Below are 15,869 nucleotides of genomic sequence, written 5' to 3'. Positions count from 1 at the left end.
AATTTGGGAGGTCTGATCTTTTCAAGTTCTTTATAGATTCGAGATAGTAGACCTTTGTCTGAGCAAGAGCAGGTGAAGATTTTTTCCCACATTGTGGATTGTCTCTTCACACTGCTGGTGGTTTCTCTTGCTGTGCAGAAGCTTTTTAATAAGAAGAGGTCCCATTTGTTGTTTGTTTGTGCTAGTTCACGGGCAACTGAGGTTTTGTTCATAAAATCTTTTCCTCCACCGATGTCTTCAAGGGTTCTACCTAACCTCTGTTCCAAGTGGTTCAGAGTTTCTATTTTAATATTTAGATCTTTAATCCATTTTGATTTTAGTTTAGTGCATGGTGAGAGATACAGGTCTAGTTTTAATCTTTGTCAAGTTGAAGCCCAATTTTTCCAACACCATTTATTAAAGAGGCTATCTTTCCTCCAGTGAGGGTGTTTGGCTCTTTTATCCAAGGTGAGATGGCTGAGTGTGTCTGGCATTGTTTCTGGATCTTCTAATCTGTTCCACTGGTCCTCAGGTCTGTTTCTTTGCCAGTACCATGCTGTTTTTATCACAGTAGCTCTGTAGTATAGTTTCAGGTTGGGGATTGTGATACCTCCTGCCATGTCTCTGTTACCTGGAATTGCTTTTGCTATTCTGGGTCTCTTCTTGCTCAAAATGAATTTTTGCATAAGGTTTTTAAGAAATTTGTTAAGGGTATTAGGTTTGTAAAGAGTTCTGAATACCATGGACTCAAAGACCCAATGCCAGTGTGAAATAATGTTTGTATTATTGTCACAAAACTCTTGGGTACTTTTTCTGTCATTACTATGTGTCCTTGTTTATTATTCTGAGAATTTTTCATTTGATGTATTTCTAGATGTGGGAAAATGTTTTTACCCAGTGTTGTGGCTACTATTTGTACAAAACTGATAACTCCCAAATTTAACAATTTAAACAAACCACTTCATTTTGATAACAAATTCTGGAGCTCAGGAATTGGGACAGGTCACAATGGGGTGTGTTTCTCTCTTACCTATTATGTCTGGTATCTGCTGAAAAGACTCAAAGTTTGAAAGGGACTCAGTTGCTGGGGCTGAAGTCTTGTTCACTCTTTTGTTTGACTCAGAGGAGGAAGGCATTTAAAGACTAGGACTCTGTAAAAGAGTCCTCTCCATGTGGCATCCTGGAAGAGTGGTGGCCCTAGCGAATTTGGATTTCTTACTGGATAACACAAACCTTTCCAACACAGATGTTCAGGCAAACAAGTTGAGGATGCATTACCCTAGCTAGGGGTTAGCTTTGGAAATCACAGAGATACTCTCACTAAATTCTGTTGATTACAGGCAAGTCACAAGACTGCTGAAATTCAAGCAGGAAGAAGTGTAGACCAAACACTGAGTGAAGAGTATCAAAGAGTTAAGAAATGTAACAAAGAATAAAATAAAAAACGTAACTGAATCTCTGAACACTTTGTGTATGTTTAATTTTTGGAATGTTCATTCTTTATTTCTAAAATCTCACTGATATATGATAAAAATAATTTTAGTGCAAATATTTATATACATGTTAATGTAAGGACAGAGGAGGACACTTGTTTCCTTTTTGCATTGATTAATATCACATTCATTCCACATAACAGAAAATTGTTTATAGTGGCTTACACAAAGAGCAGGATCTTTTGATTGTTTGTTTTGTCCTGGATATAGCAGGAAGTCATAGGTAAATGGTCCAGAGCTCTTGTAGCTGTTTAAGAAATTGATGGGCTCTATTTGCCTCTTACTCTGCTGCCCTTGGCACTTGGCTTTGATTATTTATGTTGAAATGATAGTCATTGTACCTCTGTGTACTGCATCCAAATTCTAGGTAAGAAGTAAATGAGGGGGACTGAAAAGCAAAAAGGTGCGTCCAATGTTTTCCTTAAAGCAATAGTTTTTGTAAGACCCACTTAATTCACTTAAGCCTGTAGTTCATTTGCCCAAACTGAGTCATATATTTGTCTCCAGGTATACAGGAGCGTGGGAGCTGAACACTGTTAAACGTGCACGTACTTTCCATCCAATATCAATGTTAGAAAAGAAGGGAGAATGGATGGTGAATAGTTCCCAGCAGGGTCTGCCCCATGATGAAGGCAATAAAATACGATAGAGGGACCAGAAAAGTTAGGATGTGAATAGGAAATGGTGGGAAGAAAGTGTTGAGGGTCATTTTAAAACTGAGCTGAGGTAAAAGTAATGAAGTAGAAGAATGACATCATTCTTCAGTGGAACCGAAGATGAGACCTATCACAGACCTGCAACCTAATGACATATTAACTATACAATAATTTGTGTTTATTTATTTAATGATTTCTCCTGTGAGTATGAATATACAGTGTTTTTATTAAAATAGCATAGAGATACAATGATTCTTGTCATGTGGACTTGAATTATGATTGATCTTGAGCACTTTGGAATAGAATTTCTAAGTTTTTGAAGATGAATATTTTCCCAGTAGAGTAGTTTGTGTGTTCATGTGATGTGTGAGCTTTATCAATAATAAATCATATGATTTTATTTTTATTTTTTATTCATTACAGTTTTTACTTCCTGAGTGAAATAAAAATCCAGCAAGAACTTTCAAAAGAAAAGCCACAAAGCAATGAATGTAGCACTCTTACACGGTAAATGTGCTTTTAATTAGAATTTTACTAAATTATCATTTTAAAACAAATTTTTAGAAAACACAATACCTCACAATATATTTTTGTCAGCCTTTTAATATAAACTTGTTTAAACTATTAAAAAATTTATAAATAGCATGTACCTATTTTCTTACACTCCTATATCTTTTACGGAGTCTGTTGGTTTAGCACAAAATGCAGAGAACTAGGAAAGAATAAAACTTTCTGATAATAGGACACTTTTAAGTAAAGATATTTGAAAAGATTAATTGCTTTTAAAAAAAGTTTTCTGGATGTTGGTTTTGACTTGATACATTGTTTTGCTAAGGGCCTAATTCCCATGGCCTAACTTCAGTGTCCACTATTTATATATTTTTCTTTAGATTTTAAACAAATATCTTTTCTCTCTTTGCACATGTTTGAGTGAATGGACTACATTATCTTTTTATTGATCTCCTCCATGAGTGGACAGATACCTAACTGTACCTTTCATTTGATCCCTTTTCTCTCATAGTTCAACACTGCTCCTATGATCTGATCAGCAGTAAGTAGTATGCTGGTGATTTACTTTGGCAACTTCTAGTATGGTTAATTAAAAAGGAAAAATTAAATACTTAGAACATGTATTAAGCAATTTTGTGAACCACTTATTTAAAAAGTTTAGTAAAATATTTCTTTTAAATGTTGATTTAGTATTCCTATCTGATAACTCACCAAATCCTAAGCTCATAAGTGAATATCTTCTTTGAAGTCAAAACAGAGGTATGTTTCAGGAATATTTTTGTAATATTGATTGTAATTGTGATCTCTAAGATGACCCTCATTTTTTTTTCTGGGATATTGTTTAGAATTTTTTGGAGTGCTGTTTTGGTATTCATGAGGTTTCTCAGGTGTTCTTTGTCATGGAAATTATCTTATTTCTCCATCGATTTTTGAAAGATAGTTTTGCAGGGTACATCAATCTAGGTTGGAAGTTGTTTTCTTTTAGGGCTTGAAATACTTCACTCCAGGCTCTCCTTGACTTGAGGGTTTGTGTTGAAAAGTCTGCTGTGATTCTGATGGGCTTTCCTTTGTATGCAATTTGTTTCTTTTCTCTAACTGCTTGTAGTATTTTGTTCTTCTGTTGGGTTTCTGGGATCTTGACTATTATATGTCTAGATGTAGATTTTTTTTTTTTTTTGATCATGGCTAGGTAGTTGGAGTCCTATATTCCTCACTTCTCTGTATGTCAAATTCTTTCCCCCTGCTTGGGAAGTTTTCTGCCATTACTTCTGTGAACAGTTTTTTAATGTCATTTGTACTTTCTCCTGTTTTTTCATGTACTCCTATCAGTCTTATATTATTCTTCTTTGCATCATCTTGCAGCTGGTGGATCTATTTCTTGTGGTCCCTTACTATTTTCAAGAAATCTCTCTTTTCACAATCACTAACTGTAATCCTGTCTTCTAAATCAGATATTCTGTCATACTGCTGCAAATACTTTCAATAGAGTTTTTAATCTCTTGGATATCTGCTTGGATCAAAACACAAATTTAAAACTCTGTAAGCAGTTATGAAACACAAACAAATAGCAAATGGAAAAGATTTATAGAAATGTAAAATGAAGACAACATCAATTGCAGCAGACAAAAGAAGGAGCTATGTGCACAATCATTATTTAGGAAAACATTTATTTCAAAACTGTGGAATAAGACATATTTCAATACTGTGTAGATATGTTTGGTTCAACTAATTCTAAAAATCCATTGAATTTAAAGTACCTTAAATAAGTTTGTTATACAAATTAATTTTGTGTTCTCCATAATGCTTTATTTCTTGTGCATAGTAGGCATTTAATGTATTTTTTGGGTGAATGAACAAAATAAAGTTGTTGATTTTAAAAATATAAAACAGGAATGTATACTGGTATTTATTGCTGTTACTACTCAAACCTGAGTTCACTATTCCAAAAAATAAGGCTCAGAAGTATCAGTGTTCGGCTAGTTCTTAGCCCAAGATGTAAAGAGCTAAATTATAATGCCTAGTTTACAGAAAAAAATAACTTGACTCTTCTACAAGTGTCATGGTAATAACCAACAACATTGTTTTGAGTTTTTAGGCAATGTTTCTTAAAGTGTTCTCTTGACTGCTTGTCTCAACATCACCTGAGTGTTTACTAAGATTGAAACTGTAAATCATTTTATCAGGACTACAGCCCTAGCATTTGCCATTTAGCAAGTACTCAGGAGATTTTCATGCACCATGAAACATGAGAACCAATGCCTTTTGACTTCCAATAGGATAGCTCCCAAAGCTAACTAACCAGAAACTTGTTACAAAAGTAGATAGCCCCAGGATGCACCCTGTGACCTTGGGAGTTTGGTTGTTCTCTAAGCCTCTTATTTACTTCTGAGAAGTTCCCTGACTTCTGCATTCTATGTGCTGACAGACAGGTTTTCTCATGGTCTCTTTGGCTTCTTCATGAAGCTGATTTACTCCCTCATTGTTGGCTCTGCTATAACCATGGCAGGAACGGGCTATTTGTCCTCTAATCACTTTCACAATCTAGAAGCAGGACCTTTCCTTAGTTCACTAAAAACTGAATCATCAGCTAACTTTTGAAACTTTGTCCATATTTTCCCTGCAGGATAAGGCATTTGTTAAATTCTAAGCCCGAATCAGACCTCAATAAGCAAAAGGGGAAAACCTCTTATTCTTCAACCCATCTCCATTTCCTGGAATGGAATACTCAACCATTTCAAGGTCCAGAGAGAATCCTTTCACCCAGATGCCTACAGAAACATTATCCTCCCTCTCCCCATTAAAAGCAATAAAATCTGAAAATTCGGGATTTAAAACTTCCATCCAATGCAATTTACATTACTGAACAGAAAGATCACTTAGATTCCCTGTTTGAAAGAACAACTTTCAAATGGTTGGTTGTTCTAATTTTTCCCTAGGAAAAATGGATAACTGTTTTTACATTGAGTATTGGGAAGCCTAATAGGAGGTTTTCTCAGGATAAAGACATTGCTTGGCAAAGAAAAAAAAATTATTTAAACTGCTGAAATAGAAACCTTTCACAGCTTTAAATGACAATTTTTTTTTTTTTTTACCATTCACAATCTCAAAATCTTGTACCAAATTTCACAAATGACATGCTACTATACATGTCATATATACTTAAGAGTCTGTCTATTGTTTTTGGACCCTATAAAAGTTCCTGAGGTAGAATATATTAAAACTTTAACATTTTTTTCTAACTATTAATTTCTACAAAATGGCAGAATAATTAAAGAATGGCAGATTGTTAATAGTGGATTAAAAACCATATTTGACTTATTCATTCTTCTAGTTTTATTAGATTAAAACAATATAATTAACATCAGTGCATATTTTAGTGATAATAAATTAAAATAGATTTATTACTGTGAAGGAATTTTTTAAATCCTTATTTAAATTTACCTGTGTGTTATCCATCTTATTAGCAAACAAAATGCAATGATACATTACAAAATATATGCATCATGACCAAATTGGATTTATTTCAAACATGCTAGGGTGGTTCAATATTCAACTAGTTAACCATATTAACAGCCTAAATAAAATCACATTATCTTATAAATTGTTTCAAATAAATTATTTGAAAAAAGTTAATACTTCTCTATGATAAGAAATCTGAAAAAAATGATAATAAAACTAAAACTTTTTCAACCTGATAAGGTGCATATACAAAAGTCCTATAATTAACATTATACTGAATGATGAAAAACCGTGTTTTTAGCCATAAGATTGGGAGTGAGACACAAATGTTTGCTCCCACAATTCATTTTACCATGTTCCTAGAATTTCAGGAATAGCATATTCTTGGAAAATCTAGCCAGTGCAATAAGGCAACGAAAGGAAATAAAAACAAGCAAATAATGTTGATATGAAAAACAAGTAAGAGGGGCCGGGGATTTAGCTCAGTGGTTCCATCACCTGCATCTCAAGCTCAAAGTCCCAAGTTTGATCCCCAGTACAAAAAAAAAATAAGGTAGATATAAAACTGTTTCTATTTTTAGATTACATAAGTAACAGCATAGAAAATTTCAAGGAATCTGTAAAAATTCCTACAACTAATTTATAGACTCAGCAAGGTCTTAGAAAGCAAGATCAATAAACAAAAATCAACCACATTTTTATTTAATTGCAAAGAACACCTGGAAAAAAATTAAAAATACAATATTATTTATAATTAATAAAATCAAATATTTAGGCATAAATTTAACAAAACATATATAGGTCTTATATTATGAAAATGACAAATGCTGGCCAAAGAAATCATAGGTGATCTATATAAATAAAGTGGCATACCATGTTCATGGATTAAAAGAAACTAATCCTCCCCAAATTTATAGGTTTAATGCAACATATATTAAGATTTTAGTAAGATATTTTTGTAGGTAGACATAATTATTCTAAAATTTATATGGAAAGGTAAACAAACTTTAAAAATTTATTAAAAGAAAAATAAAGTAGGAAGTATGAGTCACTGAATTTCAAGATCCATGATTTAGCCATGGTGTTTGAGTCTGTGTAGTGTCACTGAAGGATGGACATATAGATAAATGGAATAGGCAGAGATCCTGGAAATGGAATGACATAAATATGTTCATTTTTTTTTGGAGAAAGGAACAAAAGCAATTTAAATGGATGGACTTAACAAATGATGCTAGAGCAATTGTACATCTATAGGCAAGAAAATATACCTTACCTTGCCTTACCATTATATAAATATAAGTCAAAATTTATTTGTAAAATGTAAAACTATACTACTTTTAGAAAAAAGACATAAGAGAAAAACTTTAGAATGGAGGTATAGACTTGGAACAACCGGTATTGTTCACAAAAGAAAGTTAAGTTAATTGTACCTCATCAAAGTTTAAACTTATTTCTCTGTGAAAAAAATACACCAACAGGATGGAAAGCTATACCAACAAGTATACACATACAATCCAAATGATTTGATAACAAACTCAAAACTTAACAGGTAAAACACAAATACTTTTGTTATTTGGAAAATGGGCAAAAGACAGACATTTTACCAATGAGGATATGTGAATGATAAACTCATACAAACATTATTTGCCACTAGGGAAATGCAAATGTAAACCACAATGAAATATTATTGTACAATTATAAGAGGATGTGCAATAAAAATTGTGACAAAACCAAATGTTGGAGAGGATGTGGAAAAACTAGGTCACTCATATCTTGCTGGCAGGTTTATAAAATGTGGAGAGTAGTTTGGGAATTTTTTAAAAACCAAAACATGTGACTATCATATGATTCAGCAATTGCACTCCCAGATATTTATCCCAGAGAACTTGAAATTTAAGTTTATACAATAACTTTTACATGAATCTTTACAACAACTTTATTAATAATACTCAAACACTGGAAACAATGCAGATATGCTTCAAAAGATGAATGGTTTAATAACTGTGGCACAAATATACCACTGACTACTATTCAGCAATAAAAGTGAACAAATTATAGGCACAACCACTTGGACAATTCACTGGAGAATTTTGCTGACTGACTAGAGCTTAATCCTGTAGTGACTCACTGAATGATTTTTTAATGTAGTATTACAATTTTAAAAAATTATAAAACTTATTAAAATCATGAACAGTTTACTTGTTGCTAGAGATTAAGGAGAGCTAGGTCTGGGTATAAAAGGACACATGATGGAAAAGTTGTGGATCTTGAGGTGACATAATTGTTCTGTACTCTGATTGTGACATTGTCAATAGTCTTGTGATATTGTACTGTAGTTTTTCAAGATATCATCATTAGGAAAAATTGGGTGAAATATCCTGAGAATCTTATTTCTTATAATTGTATATCTTTTGTCTCTAGATGAAAAAAGTTTGTCTCTAAATTAAAAAATTCCACTTCTAGGCTCTCACTCTAAACTAATTTAATTAAAATCTTTGAAAATGGAGCATGGTCGTATTAGAGGCCTTAGTCTTCCTGTAAAATTTATGATCTTAATTAGATATTCAGTAATGATTATGGTTGAAATGTGTCCACCAAAAGTTTATGTATTGGAAACTTAGTCCTACAATTCATATATTGATGGTGTTTGGAGTTGAACTTTTTTTTTTTGAGATAATTAGGATTAAATGAGTTCATGAGGAATAGGCCCTCATGAAGACATCCACGATTTTATAGCTTAGTAAGAATAGAGACTAGAGCTAGTATGCTTCCTCTGTCTTGTCATGTGATGCCTTCTGCCATATTAAGATGCATCAAGAAGCCCACACCAGATGCTAGGAAGATGTTGGTACCATAATCTTGGATTTTATAGTCTTGAGAAGCATAAGTCAAATGAACTTTTATTCTTTAAAAATCACCTATTTTCAGTATTTTGTTATAGCAACAGAATGAGGACTAAGACATTGGTCTTAACTGCAGAATTCTGATATACTCTTCTTCTACCAAGGATATTGTACCAATAACCAGTCCTAGAAACTTCCTTTTATATTACATCACCATACTCCTTTGGCTCCCCACATTGGATCCATTCTCTATAGAGTCTGCATAGTTACCTCACCTGAGATTCCATTTCTCTATAGGGCTGAAGGTTTTCTTTAAGAACAGCACATGCCTATGGCCCTGCCCAGTTTTCTTGGGGCTTAAAATCCCAGTCCCTTTCAGTTTTCATTCAGGCAGATTTTTCTGTATTTTTTCCATTCCAAATATAGTTGGGCATCTAGATTTCCTTGTCACTGGCAAATAGATTCAAATAGATTGTGTACTCATATTGTTTGTTCTGCTGAGTCCCCACCTCTGTCACAGCTTCCTTGCCTTTCCCATTAGACTTTGTTGTTGACATCCTCATGCTGTTTAGACCCCAACCTTCTAACTTCCTAATATTCTATAAAATGCAAGTTTTAGTTATTCTGTATGATAAGTAGATAGTAAATTTTTTTTCCCATTCTGTAGATTATCTCTGCACTTTGTTGGTTATTTCCTTTACTGTGCAAAAGCTATTTAATTTGATATAATCTCATTTATTGATTCTTGATGTTATTTCTTTTTCAATTGGAGTAAGAAATTATTTACCTGTGCCTCTGTCTTCAAGAGTTTTACTTATTTTATCTTTCAGCAGATTTAAGTGTTTCTGTTTTAATATGTAGATCTTTAATCCATTTTGATTTTATTTTGGTACAGTGCATGGTGATAGATATGGGTCTAGATTCAATTTTCTGCATATGTACAAATAATTTTCCCAGCATCCTTTGTTAATTAGGTTATCTTTCTTCTAGCATATCCTTTTGACCTCTTTGTCAAAGAGTAGATGGCTGAATATGTCTGGGGTTGTTTCTGCATCTTCTATTCTGTTCCATTGATCTGTCAGTCTGTGTGTGTGTGTGTGTGTGTGTGTGTGTGTGTGTGTGTGTATCATGCTGTTTCTACCACTGTAGCTTTGTAATATAAGTAGAACTTTTGGATTGTGATGCCTCATGCTTTGCTCTTATTGCCCAAGATTGCTTTTACTACTTTGGTCTCTTCTTGTTTTTATGAGTTATGATTTTTTTCTAGTTCTGTGAAGAATGCTGTTGGTAGTTTTGCTTGTGATTGCATTAAATCTATACTCAGATTTGGTACTATGGCCATGTTGACAGTATTGGTTCTGCCTACCCAAGAACAGAGGATATACCGTATTTTCATTTTCTGATATTCTCTTCAATCACCTTTCTCAGAGTACTGTAGTTTTCATTAAAGAGGTCTTTTACTTCCTTGGTTAGGTTAATTCCTAAGTTTGTAATTTTTTGATGCTTTTGTGAATGATTTGTTTTCCTAATTTCTTTTTCTGTAGGTTTATTATTGATGTAAAGAAATGCTATAGAATTTTGTGTGTTGATTTTGTATCCTGCTATATTGCTGAATTTGGTTCTTAGCTCTAGGGGTCTTTTGGTAGAATTTTTTGGCATCTTCTGTGTAAAGGATCATGTAATCTGGAAATAATGATGGTTTGATCATTTCCATGACTATACATAACCTCATATTTTTTTCTCTTGCTTGTTTTTCTGGGTCATGTTTCAAGTGCTATATTGAACAGGAATGGTAATAATGGATACTCTTGCCTTGTTCCTTGTTCTAGAAGGGAAGCATCCAGCTTTTCCCCATTGAATATAGTGCTGGCAATAGATCTTCTTCAGGGTTTTTTTTTTTATCATGAATGGAGGCTGATGTGTCAAAGACTTTTTCTGTATGTATTGCAATGATCACTTCATTTTTGTCCTTGCATCTGCTTATGTGGCATATAACATTTATTGATTTACGTATGCTAAATCATCCTTGTATACCTGGGGTAAGGCTTATTTGGTCAGGACATTTGATCTTTTTTATGATTTGTTGACTTCTGTTTCCCAGTATCTTGTTGAGGATTTTTGCATCTATATCCTTTAAGGTGATTGGTCTATAGGTTTTTTCTTTTTAGCGGAGTTCTTGTCTTGTTTGGAATCAAAACATTGCTAGTTTTCAGGGATGAGTTTGAAAGTACCCCTTTTCTTTCATTTTTATGAATGATTTTGAGGACTTTTGGCATTAGATCCTCCCTAAAGTTCTTGTAGAATTCAGCAGTGACTCCATCAGGTCCTGCTCTTTTCTTACATGGTAGGTTTTTCATTACTGGCTCAATTTCATTGTCTGTCAATGGAATATTCAGGTTTTTATTTCTTAATTTCATTTGGTAATTCATATGTGTTTAGGAATCTGTCCATTTCTTCTAGATTTTTCAATTTTTTAGAGTACACGTTTTTAGAGTGGTTACTAATAATATTATGAATTTCAGTTTTGTCTATTGTAATAGTATATGCAGTATGAAAGGTGGAGAGGAAGAAAGGGAAGATAGGGAATAAAAAATGAGAAGAGGACCAAAAATAATAGGGAGGAAAGAAAGTTATAAAAAAAGATAAAAAGAAGAAAGACAAAAAAAAAAGAATAAAGGAAACCTTTATAATAAAATAATAAAGAAGCAAGAACAACAACAAAATCCTCATGCAGCTACTGGAGTGTAGAAGCCTGCATATGAGTGCAGAGAGCTGCCTATTTGGATGCCTCTCTGGACTCACTTCTGGGCTATAAGGTGTGCTTTGGCCTTGGCTAACTACAGGCCTTTGTCTCTGTCCCAAGCTGTGTCTGCTTCAGTTAATTTGGAAGGAAGATGATGTAATGTAGTTTGCCCAATGCCATTCTCCATCCACATCTGCCAGGGATATATCACTCTTCCTCCCTTTACTGCATAGCAAATCCCTCATTTGTCTTCTTGTTTTGCCTTCATAGACCTTTTGCCTAGTGCATCCTGAGCAGACCTCTCACCCAGATACAACTTCCTGATCCTCCACCCACAGCCCCTTATTTGTCTTTTTCTCAAGAGCTCCTCTCTCTGACCTTGGAACTTGGTGCAGTCCCTAAGGTGTGGTGGGCAGTGGGGAGCATTTCATGCTATCTCAAATCTCTCTGGTGTTTGGGGAGGCAATATTAGAGTGTCTGCTTTGGTCTGGCTCTGCTGAATCTTCCTTTCTTCCTCCACATCTCCAGGAAAGTGATCTGTGACTCTCTGCCAGCAAGTTCTACATTGCCCGTGGCTCTCAGTGTTTAGGTACTCTATGCTTAGGGCAGGGCCCAGTGGGGATGGTTTTTCTCTTGCCAATCGTAAATGATGGGTGGTGCTAAGGATGCTGCCAGACTACAAAGGTGCCGAGTGTTTGGGCAGGTGATGGGAAGGAGGGATTACCTGTTTTAACACTGCTGGCTCTCCTTTTCTCTCCCATGTGTCACTGATTGCAGTTTGTGGTTCCCTGGGGTCCTGTCTGTAGTTAATTCCCATGCTAAGAAGGTGGGTATGAAGGGAGTCTATCCATCTAGTTTGGCTGCTCCATCGCTGGTTTCTTCCCTCAGGAAGTTAGAACTGCTTCCAAGATGGTGTGTTTACTGGATAAAGCTTGTAGAAGGAGCAGTAGACATGCTTCCCTTTTTTTTTTCTTCAATAACCCTGGTATTTTGATTCCATTTAATGGATTTGCCCTGAAGTTGATTTTCCATTTCTGGATATGTTTACTTGTCTCATTCAGAATACCTGCATCATCCACGGTTTCTCCTTCAAGTTTCTCTCAGACACTTCTGTCTCTAATTGGCTGTGTTGGAATCTCTGTAATCTTATTCTTTAAGCATAATAAGGGCTTTAATTATCCATTTTGTTATAAAAATGAATTTATTGACGTGAAAAAGTTACTTTTTGTAATAAGTTTATAAATATATTTTGGAAAGATTTGAAAAGTATACAAGTAGAAGGAAAGGAGGTGAGGAAAAGGGGAAATTAAAAGGACTAAGATGCAATATGTTTATGTACCAAATGCCCATGGTGAATGTATTCATGATGCATCACAAATATATACTAATAAAAAAGTATTTTAAAATGGAACAATTTAACCCAAGAATCTTTCTATTCAACCCACTTTGATTCTTTCTTTTGAAAATGAGAATTTTGGGGGGGAGGATTCCCCTGTTGCTGTTCATTTAAGTAATGCTTAAGTTCTTTCCTACTGTAACATGATTTCTTATTAAACATATATGCAAGATTTCACTTACTACCACATTTCAACCTTGCTGAAATGTTATTCACTGGAGAATAAAAATATTTTTAAGTAGCAGGGTACACTGTCTTGAGTAACCTCCACTTAAAGACTTTTTAAGATTCTAGTATATGATGGTCTCGTTCCTAAATAATTGAAATCTTAGGATGTTGTTCCCAAAACTTAAGTTAATAATAAGAAAAAATATCTCTTCAACATTGGATTCACACAAAAAAGTGGGTAATGGTGAGCATAAGACCTTTATTGAAATTCATACTGAGCTACAATTAGGGAAATCATTGTTTTTAAGGCCATGATTATTTAATAATAGCTACTTGAAATTATTTATGTCTGATTTTCTGAGATCAAAACCTTTAACTATGTTACGTATTGTTATTTAAAGAAGCCAGTTGGCTTTCTTTCCCCTTATGTTTTTATTAATACAGTTGTCAAAAAAGCATCATATTTAGAATACCCAATCCATTTTAATCAACCTTTGCAAATTTTTAAGAAAAATAGGTTTTTAAAAACCTACTACTGTTACTTTCAACTTTTTAGGGGTACAAACACCAACTCTAACATGAGTGGACTCTTTGATTGTTAATTTAATTTATGACTGTTTTACACATAGGAAACCAAGGCATTTAGAGCAGCTTCAGAGCTTTTCCATTTTTATTTTAGATTTACTTCTTTTGAATGCTTTCCTCTTATGTACAGTGATCATTGTTTATTTTAATATTTTGGTGCATAAATGGAAAAAATTTCAATGGAAATGAATTTTAAAGATTGAAGAATGCAAAAGAATATTAGGTTCAATAATCTATATGAAATGCACTGTTAAGACATTTATCTTCATGGGTAAGCCATTTGTGAGTTATCTTTTTCATTTTTATAAATAGATACTATAACTCAATACTCCATCATGAATTCCTTAAAAATTTTCCCTCTCTGCAGAAACACACGCTCATACTTCACTGATATGAGACAATTTAAGAATGAGTTATTTTATATGCTTATTTGAAAGGTGACTGTAGTCTATAAACAGCACTGTTGGAGAAGGTCAAATTGTGATTGATGTCCCACCCAAAATATGATTCAGTCAGTCAGAATTATTTAATTTAGGAAATTCTTTCTCGGCTTAGTAAGCTGATCAGTATTCATTACTTCATAATCACTAAGGCAATAGGTTGGGATGAAAATAACCCTTGCTAGCAGGTGTCCTGGAAAAACATCCCTTCAATTCTATATAAAGAAAGATGTTATATTTCAGTATCATTTCTTAGAAAGCTTCTAATTGTGACAGTTTTCTGAAAACCAGTTATACATCAGTGCCTCATTCCCCATTACTGATGTAATTACAGGATAATTTGTTTTTTAGAAGTTTTATCTAATGATAAACCGAGATGACCTATTCTTTTCTTTGCATCAAAAGCATGCACTAAGGAGTAGATCCAATGATTTATTTAACAACCTAGAATATTAGTAATCTTCAGATTTCATGAGGAAGGCCATTAACTTTATATTTCTAAGATAAGGATATCACTTTGGAGAACTCCAATTACCTTGCACAGTGGAGAAAAATATGATGCTATTGTGGTATGTAAGTGGGCCATTAATGCTACCATCTAAACCAGTTTTCCTGTAGTCATATTTGATCCAGAATAATAGATTTTACTCACTAAAGTATTCGTTGGAATTTGTTGAAACTTGAATATATGTAAAAACTTAAGTACTTATAATCAAAAGACATGATTATCTCAATATGGTATCTGGATTATGACTTCTATTATTGTCATTGATAAGGTCAGGAAGCAAATGTTTCAGCTGTAGGGTGCTTCAGTGCAATTTAACCTTATGTTAGAGGGTCTATTGAGAACCAGAAAGTAAACCATGACATTTTATTCTATATTCTGCTTGAAATTTAGCAGAATTCTTGTAATTTCTCAAAAGAGACTGCAGATGTGAGATTTCAAGATCTTTTTATACTCTCACAGGAATCAAGTAGTAGTGTTTCTTGCAGTCAAATATTTTTTCTGGTTTACTCTATAAAGAGCATACAGTATTGCTGGAATGTCAGAAGTAAAAAAATAATCTTACAAGTAAGTACTCACATTTTCATTTTGATTTTGACATGATTGACAGAATTATTGGATTGCAGTGGTCAACATGTGCATTGTTGTAGTACATTGGAGTATGTTGATCCTATCCACTTCCTAAGTAACTAGTCAGGCTTCTGGTTTTTATAAGCACCCACCACAAAGAGAGTGAGTATTTCTAATCTATTAAGATAAAATTTCAGGATTAAAGACCTGCAAGGTGACATTGATGTGGAGTTTCTACATATCCCAAGACACATGCTAAATCATTTGAGATGCAAGTAGCTCTGACTCAAATGATGCATTCTTTTGTGGCATTGACATTCTTTTCTTTACCCCTGTGACATTACAGGGATGAGCAACACACAAAATGTTGTACACTATTTTGCTGTACTCAGAGATGGCCTCAGAGGATACTGGGTAATAGAATATCCTCCTAGAGAGGCAGAAGTTCAAATATGGATGTGGCTTTTTATTTTATCTAGAGAAAGAGATGGTGAGGTATAGATCTATACTGTGTTATAAAGC

At 33.7% G+C, this 15,869-nt stretch overlaps 1 long non-coding RNA gene across 2 annotated transcripts in view; it reads left to right on the top strand.

Annotated features, from left to right (window-relative positions):
* Positions 1-473: 473 nt before the first annotated feature.
* Positions 474-15,869, top strand: part of LOC147824191 (uncharacterized) — a 57,255-nt gene continuing 41,859 nt past the window's right edge. The window contains exons 1-2 of one of the 2 annotated variants that reach the window (XR_015442766.1): positions 474-2,635; positions 3,150-3,179. This is a non-coding gene — a long non-coding RNA (uncharacterized LOC147824191). Of the gene's footprint in view, positions 2,636-3,149; positions 3,180-6,005 lie in introns of those variants that run through there. The other variant, XR_015442768.1, reaches the window with a different exon arrangement.

This window comes from Heterocephalus glaber, unplaced genomic scaffold (assembly GCF_053883595.1).
Source record: "Heterocephalus glaber isolate CG9 unplaced genomic scaffold, H.glaber_assembly_v1.0 deba00001553, whole genome shotgun sequence".
Lineage (NCBI taxonomy): Eukaryota > Metazoa > Chordata > Mammalia > Rodentia > Bathyergidae > Heterocephalus > Heterocephalus glaber.
Note: the sequence above shows the minus strand (reverse complement) of the source record. Positions and strands in the feature narration are given on the sequence as shown.